This window comes from Acanthopagrus latus, chromosome 9 (genome assembly GCF_904848185.1).
Source record: "Acanthopagrus latus isolate v.2019 chromosome 9, fAcaLat1.1, whole genome shotgun sequence".
Classification (NCBI taxonomy): Eukaryota; Metazoa; Chordata; class Actinopteri; order Spariformes; family Sparidae; genus Acanthopagrus; species Acanthopagrus latus.
In genome coordinates, this window is record NC_051047.1 from 24751498 (window position 1) to 24765201 (window position 13704).

The 13704-nt window shown below is 41.4% G+C and overlaps 1 protein-coding gene across 2 annotated transcripts in view; it reads left to right on the plus strand.

Moving 5' to 3' along the window:
- The window catches only part of tmeff2a (transmembrane protein with EGF-like and two follistatin-like domains 2a), a 123725-nt gene that overhangs the window by 22371 nt on the left and 87650 nt on the right, over positions 1 to 13704 (plus strand). The gene's annotated exons all lie outside the window — the stretch shown is intronic.

Here is a 13704-nt window from a genome sequence, read left to right on the forward strand (position 1 = left end):
CACTCCGCTAATAAAAATGCAATGTCATGAAGAAAAAGCAATAATTGTTCTGACTGCAGGCTTCAAGAATGAGGTTTCACCCACATTCAAAATGCATTACAGAAAATATCTACCACAATGTGAGAGTGCAGGGAAGTGTTTAAACGGTAGTTAAATTTAAATGAAAAGGCAACAAAATCAACATAACTCAGAGAATTTTATGTATCTTCCTTCTGGCTGTTTTTTTTTTTTTTTTTTTTTAACACAAATGCTCCAAAGATTTCACTTGATACTGCTGCAAACAGTGTGTTAAAACACCACTGTGTCGCCTCCCTGAGTGTGTGTAAATAAAATGGAGATTGCCGTCATTGCAGTAATCACAAGTTAAACTCGCCAAAAATGCATAGATCCAACACAGATGGAACACCGGCAGTCCAAAATGCATATTAAACAGATATGCTAAATGAAAAGCATTCTTCAGTTGGACCCAAATCTAGGCCATCCACACTATTACCTTTGAGACCGTCCTCGCCAGAAAAACAACAGCAGTGGCTGCTCACCCAAATACTCGAAAAACAACCTGCGTATTTGTCTTTGACAAGTGACCTTGTTGGTATGCAAATAATGTATGCTGCCTTTTAACAGCAAAGACAGAAGTGACATAAGACTTGTTCTGCTGCAGACGGGGGTTTTATGTGGGTGGTCGGACTTCATCTTCCCTCTTCTACCAACTGTCCATGTTGGTTTCTTATAACAGTTTCTGTGAGCTTTTCCCGACTTTAACCACTTAGTTTGTCTTCTAGACCTGTCCAACCCGTAACCATAGAGATGGCAGATCAGAAAAGAGTCCTGTGTTGTCATTTAAAGCCTGACTCTGAGATGTTGGTACCCAGATACAACTAATCTCACTGGTCTAAAAATCTAAATCTGGCATTCAGTTCCTGTTATTTCATTTTTCTGCCACCCAAAATGCTGTTGGTTACACAGTTCAATCAGAAACGAAACAGATTGTTTAGACTGGTAACCGCGATGTACATGTATGTGAATACAGAATGATGAATCACTGATTAATTGTGCCCACGGACGCAGACAGCCGGCTGGACAACAGATGCTGTTCTGTATCGGAGGGAGGGCTCTGCATTAGAGACGGACTAATACATCAAGTGATGATAGCTTTTTGCAGATTCATCGGTACTCTATATATATATATATATATATATATATATATATATATATATATATATATATATATATATATATATATATATATATATATATATATATATATATATATATATATATATATATATACACACATACATGTCAGCTGACTATAAAGTGCAGTGCTGCACATTCAGATGTAAGGCGCCCTTCCCTTAAATTATTTGGTTAACATATTTTTATTGACAACTAGGGACATTCACAGCTGTTTGTGTGTTGTCAAAACCCAGATGTTTTATTAAGGAGACCTGCAGACATTTCCAGGCATTTTTGTAGCAAACGCAACTGTCAAAGTCGGACCATCTCCATCTGTGATTGAGGTGACCAAATCAGAAGTGATTTTTGTGCCTAAGCCTAACCAGAGTATAAGCACAGCTCTGTTACAAGAGAGACAAAAAAAAATAAATCTAAATAAACATAAATTTGCCACATAAACAAACGTTTAGTTTTTTAACTTATCTGTGGTTTTTGCAGCAACTTACTTAGATTTAGCTAACATTTATTCTGGTGATTTGACTGCAAAGTTTCCTAAACCTAACCAGGCGGTGTTGCCTTAACCCAACCACACAACGAACATAGGGCAAATTTAGCTTGCCTGTACATTTGAATCTCAGATTTTAGGTAAGAGCACAGACACCTCTTGCTCTCTTGCTTCGCCGACTCTTGCAGAGATACAAGTCAGCACAGTGAAGGTCAAACATTTTAGGGGAAGTAAACAACGGAGAAACACATTTTACGATGGATCTTTTATTGGAAATTTTGGGCCGCACACCAGCATCAGAACTGGAACCTCATAAACGTGGGTAGGAGAGTGAATTTCCTTCACACGGACCCTCAGGACTGGGAAAGCATCATTTCAGCTTATGTAACACTGGTGTTCATGTTAGTGGCTCGTAGTCACAGACAGTATCCTCTGACATCCTAATACACATTCACCATCATGATGTACACTCAGTCAGCGTGGAACATTTATTGACTTTATACAAAAGAACTCATGATAATGTTTGCAGCACATTTGGTCTTCAATATGCTCCCCGCTGGTTGTGTGATGTGGCTACTATTTGTCGTAATGCCTGACCTCAAATTGCTCTCTCGCTTTTCACTGCCGGAAGCCGTCTAATGTTTGGGTTGTGATGGCTGGACTGCTGAAGCTCGCAGCACTTCAAAAAGGGGTTGAGAGCTAATGTGGGTTCGTATGGTGATGATGGGAGGGTGTGGAAGGGCAGCGCGTCCTTGATATTGCACTAAACAACAACCTGTGAAAATCCTCTGGTGCACACCTTTGAAAAAAAAGGCCACAAATGGGCCTCATGCCGCTGGATCGCGACCAGATCCGCCCTCACCACACTCTCTCCGCCCTCCCCTCTCTAACTCCCTCTTTCACAGCACACAAATATCTTCACAGCCACACAAATAGGCTCAGATGATAGAATGTAAAATAATGAAATACCTGCGATTACACAGATTCACATAGGCCCAGGTGGTACTGACACCAGCTTCTGAAGCAGACCCCATTCCATATATTTGCATTCATTTATCATCCTTTTATCCAGGGCCACGCGAAAGGGACTGGGACTGAGATTTTGAATAACTGTGAATTTATTTCCTGGTGCAGGAACAGCAGGGACCCCGACAAACATGATGATAAGCATTCATCTGTGACTAAAGTGACGGAACGTAAAAACGCCAACCTGATCTCAGGGTTACTCATCAGACCTTTTATGACCTTGGATTTTTCATGCTGTACGTAATCAGTTAGAGCATCTGATAGTGGGTGATAATGACTTTATAACGGACCGTTCAGTTTATTCTGAAGACACAGCGGAAGATTAAAGGTGATTGCATACGTCCTAGTTTTTGTGAATAAGTCATTTTTTTCCCAATGCATCCTCACATCTAAGCTGGAAATAGCTTGATAGTAACTCCCAGAACAACATATCACTGTTCCCTGAGCAACATGACCATTGAAGAGTTCCAGTGACAGCTGAACCTGACCTTAGTCATACACTCACAGTTTGGTTAGGTTTAGGAAAAAATGTGGTTTGGGTTAAAGTACAATTCTGAATGTACCTGCGTTCTATATTGTAACTTATGTTCCGTACGTATGTTATGTTAACGTTTTTGTTAGTACGCGAGTTGATTTTTGAGTCTCATTCTCAGCTCATCAGATACTGATGGTTTTGGATGGCCGCTGACCCGACCCACAATCCCAAAGTGTCAACTAGTTGGAAAATCCAAAGCTGCTATCTTATCAGCACACTATTTTTTTATTATTTTTTTTATCTACACTATCTTAGTGTAGATGAAATAAATACATAAATAATAATAAAAAAAAACCTAACAACATATTTTTGGTTTCAACCTGAACACAAATTTAGTTGTCCTGGATAAGATCTTTGGAAAAGATCTCGGTTTGTGTTAAAAGTTAAATACATACGTAACTTCAGTTACTTCATGTGTGTGACTTAAGTTAGCTATGTAAGAAAGTTAAAATCACCTACTGTTGACTTCTGGTTACGCAGAACAAATGTCCTCCTTCCTCCTTTGTTGCCGAAAAAATTACTGCCGCCATGAGAACCACCTGGCAACATTTTGTTCAAAACATGTTTTGGTGCGAGCTGCTTTTACAACCAGACTATACAGTATTGTTAATTTTCCGATGAGTACAGGCTCTCAGACTTTTACAGTTTGATTTGTTCATGGCCACAAGGTAGATTGATCCATAATCCACAAGCAGAGTTGTCACAATATAATTTCTAGGTTCAAAAAACCAATGAGATTCAATCTAGATCATAACTGCAGGACTGTTGATTGTGTGTATATGTAACAAAAAGACAATCCAACACTGTTGGAGAGCCTGGATTTATTTTCTTTTTCAGAGATCTGTTATTGATGTGTTTGGGAACTCAGGTCAACTCAGGACAGATTAGAAATAACTGCAAAAAGTCACTTAATGAAAAAGCAGTCTCCATACATCCGCTTTCAAACTCTTGATGCATGTCATCCCTCTTCACTCTCGACGTGCCACAAGTTCTGTTGTTGAACTGGTGATGGTGTTGGCTGGCGAACAAAGTCAATTCAATCCTCTGTTGTTGTAGCTAAGCAAATTAAAGCATTCCCCTTTTACAATAAGATAAGCACTGGATTGTTTCATCAGTTTCTTGCATAGCCTAATCTTCTTTACTCCAGTTCTTTCAACCCTGCGTCTCCTACAGTCTCCACGCTGCCTGCTGCCTCTTTCATCCTCTCCTCTGTCTTTTTCTAATCACATCTCTCACATATGTGGTCCTCTCGCTCATTTGTCTGCGCTAGTGGGAGAGCTGTGGGGCCTTAAAGTGTTAAAGGTTCAGTTCATCTGAATTACAAAGATACATATTTTATCATTTACCCCAGTGGCTTTTATCCATGTGAATAGATTTGGTTCTATCTGCTGAGGTTTTGAGTTCGCCCTTTGAGATTTTTTTTGCTGCAAACTGCACGCTAATGTGTGTGAATGGAATGTTGTAGCTCTAAGCATTTTGTTATGAATCTACTTTCTACAGAAACAAATGCAGTCTGTGAAGATCTCTGGCTTTAGCGTATAATTCTGAGGAAAGGTTGAATTCCATCCTCTCTCATTGTATGACGGTGAGAGCATAAGTGTAAGAGTTGGATATCTCATCACCTCAAAGCTTTCCACAATGATCTGCAGGAACAAACACCAACCGTGAGAAAGTTTGAATGCTTTTCCGGTAATTTTGGACAATTGGTCATTTGGGGTGCCGCTTCTGTCTCGTCTCGATGGTGGTTTGGGGTCTCTGTGGCAGGGCGCAACCACCTCACGTCTCTGCATGTTGAAGACACCAATTAAAATCAGCGAGATGATTTCGCACTGTTTGTGAGTCACATGTTTGTGGTCTGAAAATGTGAGAGCGTGCAGCTAAAACAAAGCAAAGTGATGATGAAGGAACGGAGTGTTTGACACATGCTGGTCTGTTTCATGGAGAGAGCTGATGATATAATTATGGCTGTGTGATGTGCGCTATTATGTACTGTTTACTATACAGATAATATTCTTTCTCACACGGTGACATTATTTTCTTCTGGAGCAGCTTTAAACAGTGCCAGAGATCTGTGTGTGTAAAAAGCTTTCATATAATGACCCTGAAGAGAAGAATATTGAACTGAACTGTAAGCAACGTAGTGCACAATGTTGGGAAGGTGAAGTAATATTCTCATTTTGCTAAGTGATCTGGTGCTGGGCCGATGTGCAGCCTCTTCTGGGAAGTCGCTCTCACCTCCATAGTTCTGTATGCTGTTGAAAGCACCATTTTGGATCTCAATAGTCCACATACGTCCTGCAGACATCGGGGCGAGTTACATTGGAAGAACGTAGCATGGGGAGAATTTGCTGGTCAAAAAAAACAACATCTTCCTAGTTCCTCATACTACGTCTTTCCAGCATAACCTCTATTCATCAGGCCGACATCTGCAAGACATATGTCTGCTATCTGAGAGGTGGCGGTGGCTAGAGGTCCAGTAATCAGAAGGTCGCCGGCTCCCCCGGCCACATGTTGAAGTACCCTCGGCCATATTGAACCCCGGAGTGCTCCTGATGAGCAGGTCGTCACCAATCATGGCAGCCTCCACCATCAACGGTGAATGTGTGTGTGAATGGGTGAAAGTGTTGTAAAGGGTTTTGAGTTGTCCATCCATTTTTCTTTTTAACAATTTAACAATTACTTTTATTCTGTTCATGTCAGATTAAGTAACCGATGTTTTTCCTCTATGAATGTGAGATAAAATGAAAATGAGTTTCGCAGAGTTCAAGGTGACGTCTTCAAATGTCTCTTCTAAGAATCCAGAAGCAAATATTCAACTTACTGAGCGACTCCATTAATTTGCTGTCATTCAACAAACCGCTCACTCTTTTCTGCTCACTCGATGATGTATGTAGCAGCATTGTCCTTGTAGCCCTGTCTGGTTTGCGCTGCAGAAATAAAATATTGCATATTGCCATTGGAGCGAAAAACAAAAAAAAGAAATACAGACGAGAGCAAACCCTAATGATCTCATTAATCATCATTAATGGCATTTCCAGATAGTTAAATAGCTTTGTTTTCCACTTTTTGTTGCCTGTTGTGTTTTCTTTGCTGCTGCTGCTGTGTGTGTGTGTGTGTGTGTGTGTGTGTGTGTGTGTGTGTGTGTGTGTGTGTGTGTGTGTGTTTTGGATGTGGTTGTGTTTTGGGGATTGCATCATGTTTCTGTGACTGGTTGATTTGTTTCTGAGGAATGCAACTGGGGATTTGTTAATGCGTTTTTCATCTCAGGGCTTCCGTACTAGAGCACTATACATTATCACATCAGGTTTTTGATTAGCTGATTCTAATCACAACTCCTAATTAGAATCGCATTAAAACACAGAGATATGGTTCCAGTGTGCCCGAGGAAAGCCGGTGCTTTACACCTCAAGATATACTTTACATGATATACATTTATTGATGACAAAATAATTACATTATCACAATGATTGTTAAACCAGCTCCTTAGTTTGATAAGCGTGCATGACTGAGTGTGTGCACGCTGTTCCCGAGCCTCTCGCTGCTGTGCGGCACCTTCCTCTCGACTGCAGCAGGAAGAACACGCCGTTATCCGGGTGGTTGGGATCCCTAATGATTCTCCAGGCCTCGTGAAAGGCGGAGAAGGGAGACACAGGACTTCGAGAGGAATTGTGTCGGACGTCTCTCCTGAAAAACGGAGCATCTGTGTCAGCTCCTCTGTGGCTCTGGCTGGCCTGTCAGACACTATTACAGAGGAGCCTGTCTCCTGTGACTCGGCTGGGGAGACTCCGCGGGGACTGGCGGGCTAGGCCCTAATCAAGAGGAGACTGCCAAGCGGTTAAAGAGCAGAAGCACCAGCCAGCCACCTCCCAGTCTCCCTCTATCTCTCTCCATCTTCCCATTGTCACAGTAACTCCCGTCTCCCCCATTACTCTCTGTCCGTCTCTTTCTCTCCCTTCGCTTGTCCAAATAGCTCACCCCATCCCTCGTCTCCCTCCTCTGCTACTCTCTCTTTGTCTTCCCTTCCATTGTGAGGACTTGACCAAGTGTTTGCAAACAGGGCGAGGCATCATGGGACAAGAGTTTGTCACTTACCTAGTCGATGCTTGACACAGCTCTGTCCAGGAGGTCGGTGGAATACAACAGTGTCAGGCACAGAACAGATTTGTCAGTCTGACGGCACTCCTCAGGGATCTGTTGTCGGTGTGTTGAGTTTTTTCCCATCCACCTTCTCTGACACCGACTGCTTCGCAGTGTCTGGGGCACGATGTCACGCCTTTACTAAAGTTTTTCTAAAGCAGAATTAAACTTTTCTGGGCCTCTGGAACACACCACTTTGTCAGCAGCTCCTATTTAATGTTAGTGATAACTCAAAGAAGCCCAGACTCACAGTTTGATATATCTGATTATTGACCTGGCTCTGTCGGTGACCATTACCTCAGTCACACCAGCCACAACACTCCTTTTTTTTTTGCCCCTTAATGAGCCATCATTAGGGTTTTGGTTGTCCCCTCTCCTCACACTAAAGGTCTGTCCTCAGCTGGAGGCTAATGATCTGATAAATACCTTTTTCAGACCAACACAGAATAAACCTGCCTGATCTAAATGGTCCAAAAAACACTTTGTCCAGTTCTGCACCCTTCAACACAGGGCTCAGAATCTGATATGAGGGGATGAATGTTTTTTGTTTCATATTTATTTTTTTTTTTTCATATGAGCGAAGATAAATATTTCATTGCTTGTCTCAAAAGTGCTGTGATAAAAGATCGACAAGATGCTTCCTGAATCAAGTAAAATTGCGCGGGGGGACAGGTAGAATTATTAACAACAGCATTTCTTGAAGGCTGAGTGGGATTAAATGGGTTAGGGAAGCAGATTGTAAGCAATTTACTTGATCAATCTGCAGCCGTAATGGAATAATCATTAAAGCTTATAAAACACAAAATGAATTCAGTATTTTTTTTTCCCTTGATAAACACTTTATTTAAGCAGCGGACACACTGTGGGTTGTTTATGCAACACAACTAATTAATTGAACATTTTTAAATAATCCTTTTTCATCAACACAGGTACATTATCTGAATCATAAATTAACTGTCACTCAAAGATGCTCCATATTCATTTTCATTAGTCAACAAATGGCCACGCAAATGTACAAAACACAACAAACATAATGATTATGCGCAGCTTGAAAGCTTTAAGATGCAATTAAGACTCGACTAAGTATTCAGGGCACAAAGTCAAATGCAATCTTGTATCAAGAAAGCATCTTGGAGAGTCTCTGAAGTTATGATTGGTGGTTCAGACTCTCCTCCTAGTTTTAAAGGATCATTTGGTAAGAATTTGTCAACTTGAATTCATACTTCTGACAAATAGGGGCGCGAAAATCACCAGAGTAACTGCTAACTGCTGCTAACTGTAGCTAGCTGTTAGCTCAGTTAGCCGTGCAGCTAGCCAGACAGGGGGTGTTGGTTTTTCCACCACTAGCATGGGAGCGTTTGCGGCTAGCTGGTTAGCATGCTAACTTAAGTAGATATCTTTTCAGCACAAAAACACAGACGGCTTTGACACAGCAGCAAAAATGTCATTTCCTCACATTCTCTGAAAAATTAAATTTCAGATATTTGAACTAAAATGTTTCCATGCTGAGCCTTCAGCAGCAGCTGAGGATATAAGAGATATGAGAGGTCTGTTCACTGTCAAGTCATGAAAAGAATTCTAATATCAGTTCTATAAGAGATAATACTGCATGAGAGGAATATGGTAAAGAGCTGTCTGCTGCTGAGAACATGTGCATGCAGTCTGTTGGGTTTCGTTAGCAATCTGGTTCTGTTTGATAGAAATGGAAATCGCTTGGTCCAGATAAAATCGAATACTTAAAACTTGATTTGGTTTGTTCAGAGCAGAAGAGGAGCAAAAAAAGCTCGTAATTCACTAATGTGATTGACAACAGCTGCGTACCTGGATCTCAAGCTGTGTTTCCATGCATCTGTTTTTGTGGATCTTTTCAATTTATGCTGAAAAACTGTCTGTCCTCTTCATGCCACCAACTGTTTTTCCAAACTAACAGGTGACTTCAAGGACCTGCTTTTAAGAAAAGCTGATTTGTGAGTATCATTTGGGAGGTTCTGTCACAGTGCTGTGCAAAAAACACTTAGTTAGGGTTCGGAAAAATCCTTGTTTTACCTAATAATACCTGTTTTGGTGGCCATGATCACAGATGGAGCTGGTCCGACCTCTCATGAGAAATTGGCAAGTATTGATGCCACAAAAGTATCGGGAAATGTCCGCAGGTTTCCTTTAAAATATCCAGTTGTGTAGCTTGAGTTGCAGTTGGCCGTTTGGCAGCCTTGTTTTCTGCAGTAACGCCACCACAATACCTTCCACCTCCTGGTTTGAAATGCTAATAAACATATAACGTGAACGTGATACAGCGTGTCTGCAACACATGTCAACCTCAGATGTCTTTGGTTTGCAGAAATGTTTATTTTTTTTTTTTTCTTGATGCTCCCGGCTCAGAAAAAGAGGATGGAAACATGCATTAATTCTTTCTTTTTTTCTTTGCCGATTTTCTGTAAATTCTGTTAAACGACAGTAAATGCACTCATGGGTGAAAGCAGCACCAGTGACAGTAGCCTCGTATAAATGACTCAAACAGAATGCACTGCATTTGTAAGCATCCAAAACAATATTCCCTTATAATGTTAAAAGTTCACTCTCCGAGTTCCCTTACCACCCCACCCCGGCACCGGGTCATGTCACAAACGCTGCACCAGACATCAATCACATGACGACAGGGCCGCCTGATGGAAAGAAAGAGGGCGCATCAGAGACGCAGAGGAATCTCGGACGAGAGCGTCTGTCTCTTGTCATGAGCCACAGGTGCTCGCTGCCACCGCTGTAAACACTGAGGGGTCTCTGTCAGAGCTGATAAAACTGCAGCTTTGATAAGCGCGAGAAGGCATAAGTAAAGATTGTGCCCGGGGGTCTCTGCAACCGAAGACATGTCTTGTGGAAAGCAAATGCGGTGCTGAGCAGACAAGAGGGTTTCATCAGAAGTAGAACGTGCTGGGCGGTGCCGTCTCCATCCTCCGAGGCTAGCCCTAGTTTCGTGGAGATGTTTATTATTGATAGAGGTGGATGATAGCCTTGGGATGAATTGCATAATCTAGAGCCGCCTCTAATGGATACAGGAAATGGATCAGGCTATCAGTCAGGTCTCTGTGGATGAAGGATGTGTCCGTGTTTGTATGTGTCTCTCTTGTGTGTGTATGCATAACATTTGTGTGTGTGTGTGTGTGTGTGTGTGTGTGTGTGTGTTGCAGCACTATAGTCCTGACATCTAGCCATCAGCACATACAGCAAACCCATACTACATGCACCGACTGGATGTGAATGCATGAAATGTGCAATATTTACATTTGAAAGGTTTTAATTCACCACAGTCCTGAATCTAAAAGAAAGAGAGAGAAGGTTGCGCTGCTGTTCCAGTGGGAGTCTATCGCACACAGTACCGAGTCGCAGACTTAAACAGAAGGAAACCCATCAGTCTCAGAGGAACGGTCCGTGAAATGTCAGGTGTGTTTACGCTTCTTTATGAGCCGAGCTGTAAATATATGTGACGTCGGCTTGAGCTCGACTAGAAAAATGCGTAGTGTGACTCTCACCAAAGACTGGAGGTTATGTTCTCAGCTGGAATCTCATGCTATAGTGATATTTTGTGAGACTTAGTGAGACTTTGCTCTAAATTGTGGGTTTAATTGCAGAGAGAGTAAAACAATGTAGAGGTGGAAACCAGTCAGCCGGTGCAGCAACACAGAGCGAACATCATGTGTTTAGTAACTGCTTCCATTTTTTTTTTTTTTTTGTATTCTGCTGTTCTTTATTCCAAAGCGATCACAATGATCTCTTGCCCCTTAAGTACTGTTTTGTCCAGATTAGAGCAACTATATCAAGTGTAGCTGCAAAGGTTCTGTCGAAAGTATTGATTGTTTCATGTGCAGGTTAGTTCAGTTCAGTTCGGTTCTTCCAGAAAAATCTTGTAAGTGTTAGTGTCTAAAGAGTAATGGGCAGACATAGTTAATATTAAATACCAGCAGTGGGTCTAGCTTCAGTGGGTATCCATCGCCAAGCACGGAAACTTGTGGATTTCTAGGCCAGGCAGTCTGGGGAGATCGTATGACAGATAAACACTGCAAATGAAATATGGCACACTTGCAAATGTAGGTTAAGAGGCTGAATTTAATAATTTTGTATAGTAAAAAAAATAAAATACTTATTGATCACTGCAAAGAAGAATTCAAATGTCATGTCATTGCATCTATATTTGAACATTTTCCATATTCATCCTTCAGAGAAACGTTGAGCTAGCGGTGCATTTACTCACATCACTACCCCGTGACATGCTGATGTGAAGAGAACAGATTCTTGCTGTTTTGATAATCATTTATTACATGTCCTGCTGAAGCTGAAATCCTGGACAGTGATGTTGGAGAAGAGATGGATATCTTCTGCAGCGCGATACAAAACACAGTAATCCAAATCAGAATGAAGCACACACGTAGATTCGTTCACCACTTACAGTTTACTGTCAGCTCTCCGGTGCAGCCGCTCCGTTTGTCTTGGTCTCTCTATATATCCTATTTTTCTGCATATACCATGTGTCTGTCTGTCTCTGCTCCTCTGTGTTCACGCCGCAGATTATGATGATTATCTGCATACTGTCTTGTCGCGGTGGATCACAGACGGTAAACAATGCATTACGCCGTGTTTAGATAGACACTTAAACTCTCTCTTACCGTCCTCACGCCATTATCAGTCCAGACATCCTTTTTTCTATTGAAACGATGGAACAAATGGAAACAGCTTAGAGCTTTGATGTAGCAGTCTGTGCAGAGATCTTCTCCCCTCTGATGTCTCTACATCATCGGTGCTAATGTGTTGCTGTCTGGACTCCGCTTGGCCTTCAGTCTGATAGCTACTGTACTGTTGGCTCCCATAGCTCAGGTATCTTTATTATATGAGGGAAATGTTTCTTGTTTCTCTTTACGTTAACCATCGAGTTACAAATTAAATGTGTGTGTGGCTCTATGATAAGGATGCTTCCTTTGATAATTTGTGACCATATACTACTCTACTGCTCTTTAAGATGTGTTATATTGTTCTCAAAGATTAGCATTTTTCTTATTTTGTAGTTTGTTTGTTTTGCCTCCTCATCTGAACATTGCAGCAAGAAAAGAAAAACAAAAATGTGTTTCACCCACGATGTAGTTTAGGTATATATTCAAATCAGACAAACAAAAAATAAGGAAAATCTGAAATCGCAATTGAAAATCATTTACATATCTTTGTTCTGCAGAAGTGTCAAAACAATAAGAGTCTGAGCTTGATGGCTGCAGATACTCAGTTTCTCCTCTGGACTGGGAGTAATTATTTTACTGTCCCATGAATAATGATTACACTAAACATGCATATATGTGAATCATCAACACCACAGGGAAAAGAAGAAAGAAAACAATCAACGAAACTGTTTCTGATCTGGAACAGAAATCTCAATGACTGAGTAGGTTGATTGCCAATAACTCCCCGAGCTATATATATCAACATGGGCCGCTGTGGCTCAGGGGTAGAGCCTGAGTCTTGTTATAGGAACGTTGCGCGTTTGATTCCCCTGGTCAGCATGTCGAGGTGTCCTTGGGTAAGAAACTGAACCCTAAACCGTTCCTGATGTGATGGTCGGCACTTTGCATGGCAGCCACCTCCATCAATGTATAAAAAATGTCTGCTAAAAGGCCTAAATGTAAAGGTAACGCTCCCCGAACAACATGACTGCTGCAGCGTGCCAGCGCCAGATGTGTTGGACCTTTGTTGGACAGTTGTATTTAAGTTTGTTTTAGGTGCTAACATGACTTATTAGGTTTAGGAAAAGATTATTGTCTGAGTTAAGATAACAGATAACTGGTCCATTGATGACATTTGGTTTCACATCGGATTCTGCCCCTTTTCGCTCTTAATACCACTAACCTTGACTTCCTCCTTTGCTGCTGTACTAATTACCACTGCCAATGACCACTTAAGGTTGCCACCTAATATGAGACATAAACATGATTCATAATAAACTGATGTTACAGTTTAACTATGTGGTTGTTTTCCTAATGAGGACGCCCTGGAAACGTTTATGTTTCAGCCAAATGACTTGGTTAATGAAGGATCACTGGCTGGGGTCAATAAGCTGTGTTCAGATTAGGGAACTCTCACAGTCATGGTTAAAAGAAAATGATATTGAACACTTGAAGGAAATGGGAAGAGCAGGGGACTCTGCAGTAACAACACTGTCAACATCTGCTTTATAACCTCTGAGAGACTCATCAGTGACAGTCGGGGAAAGGAGGCCACTGGTTCTTTGTCTTTAGGTGTTTTTTCATTGATGCACGGTGTCAGATTTCCTCTCAACTCCATGTGCTTC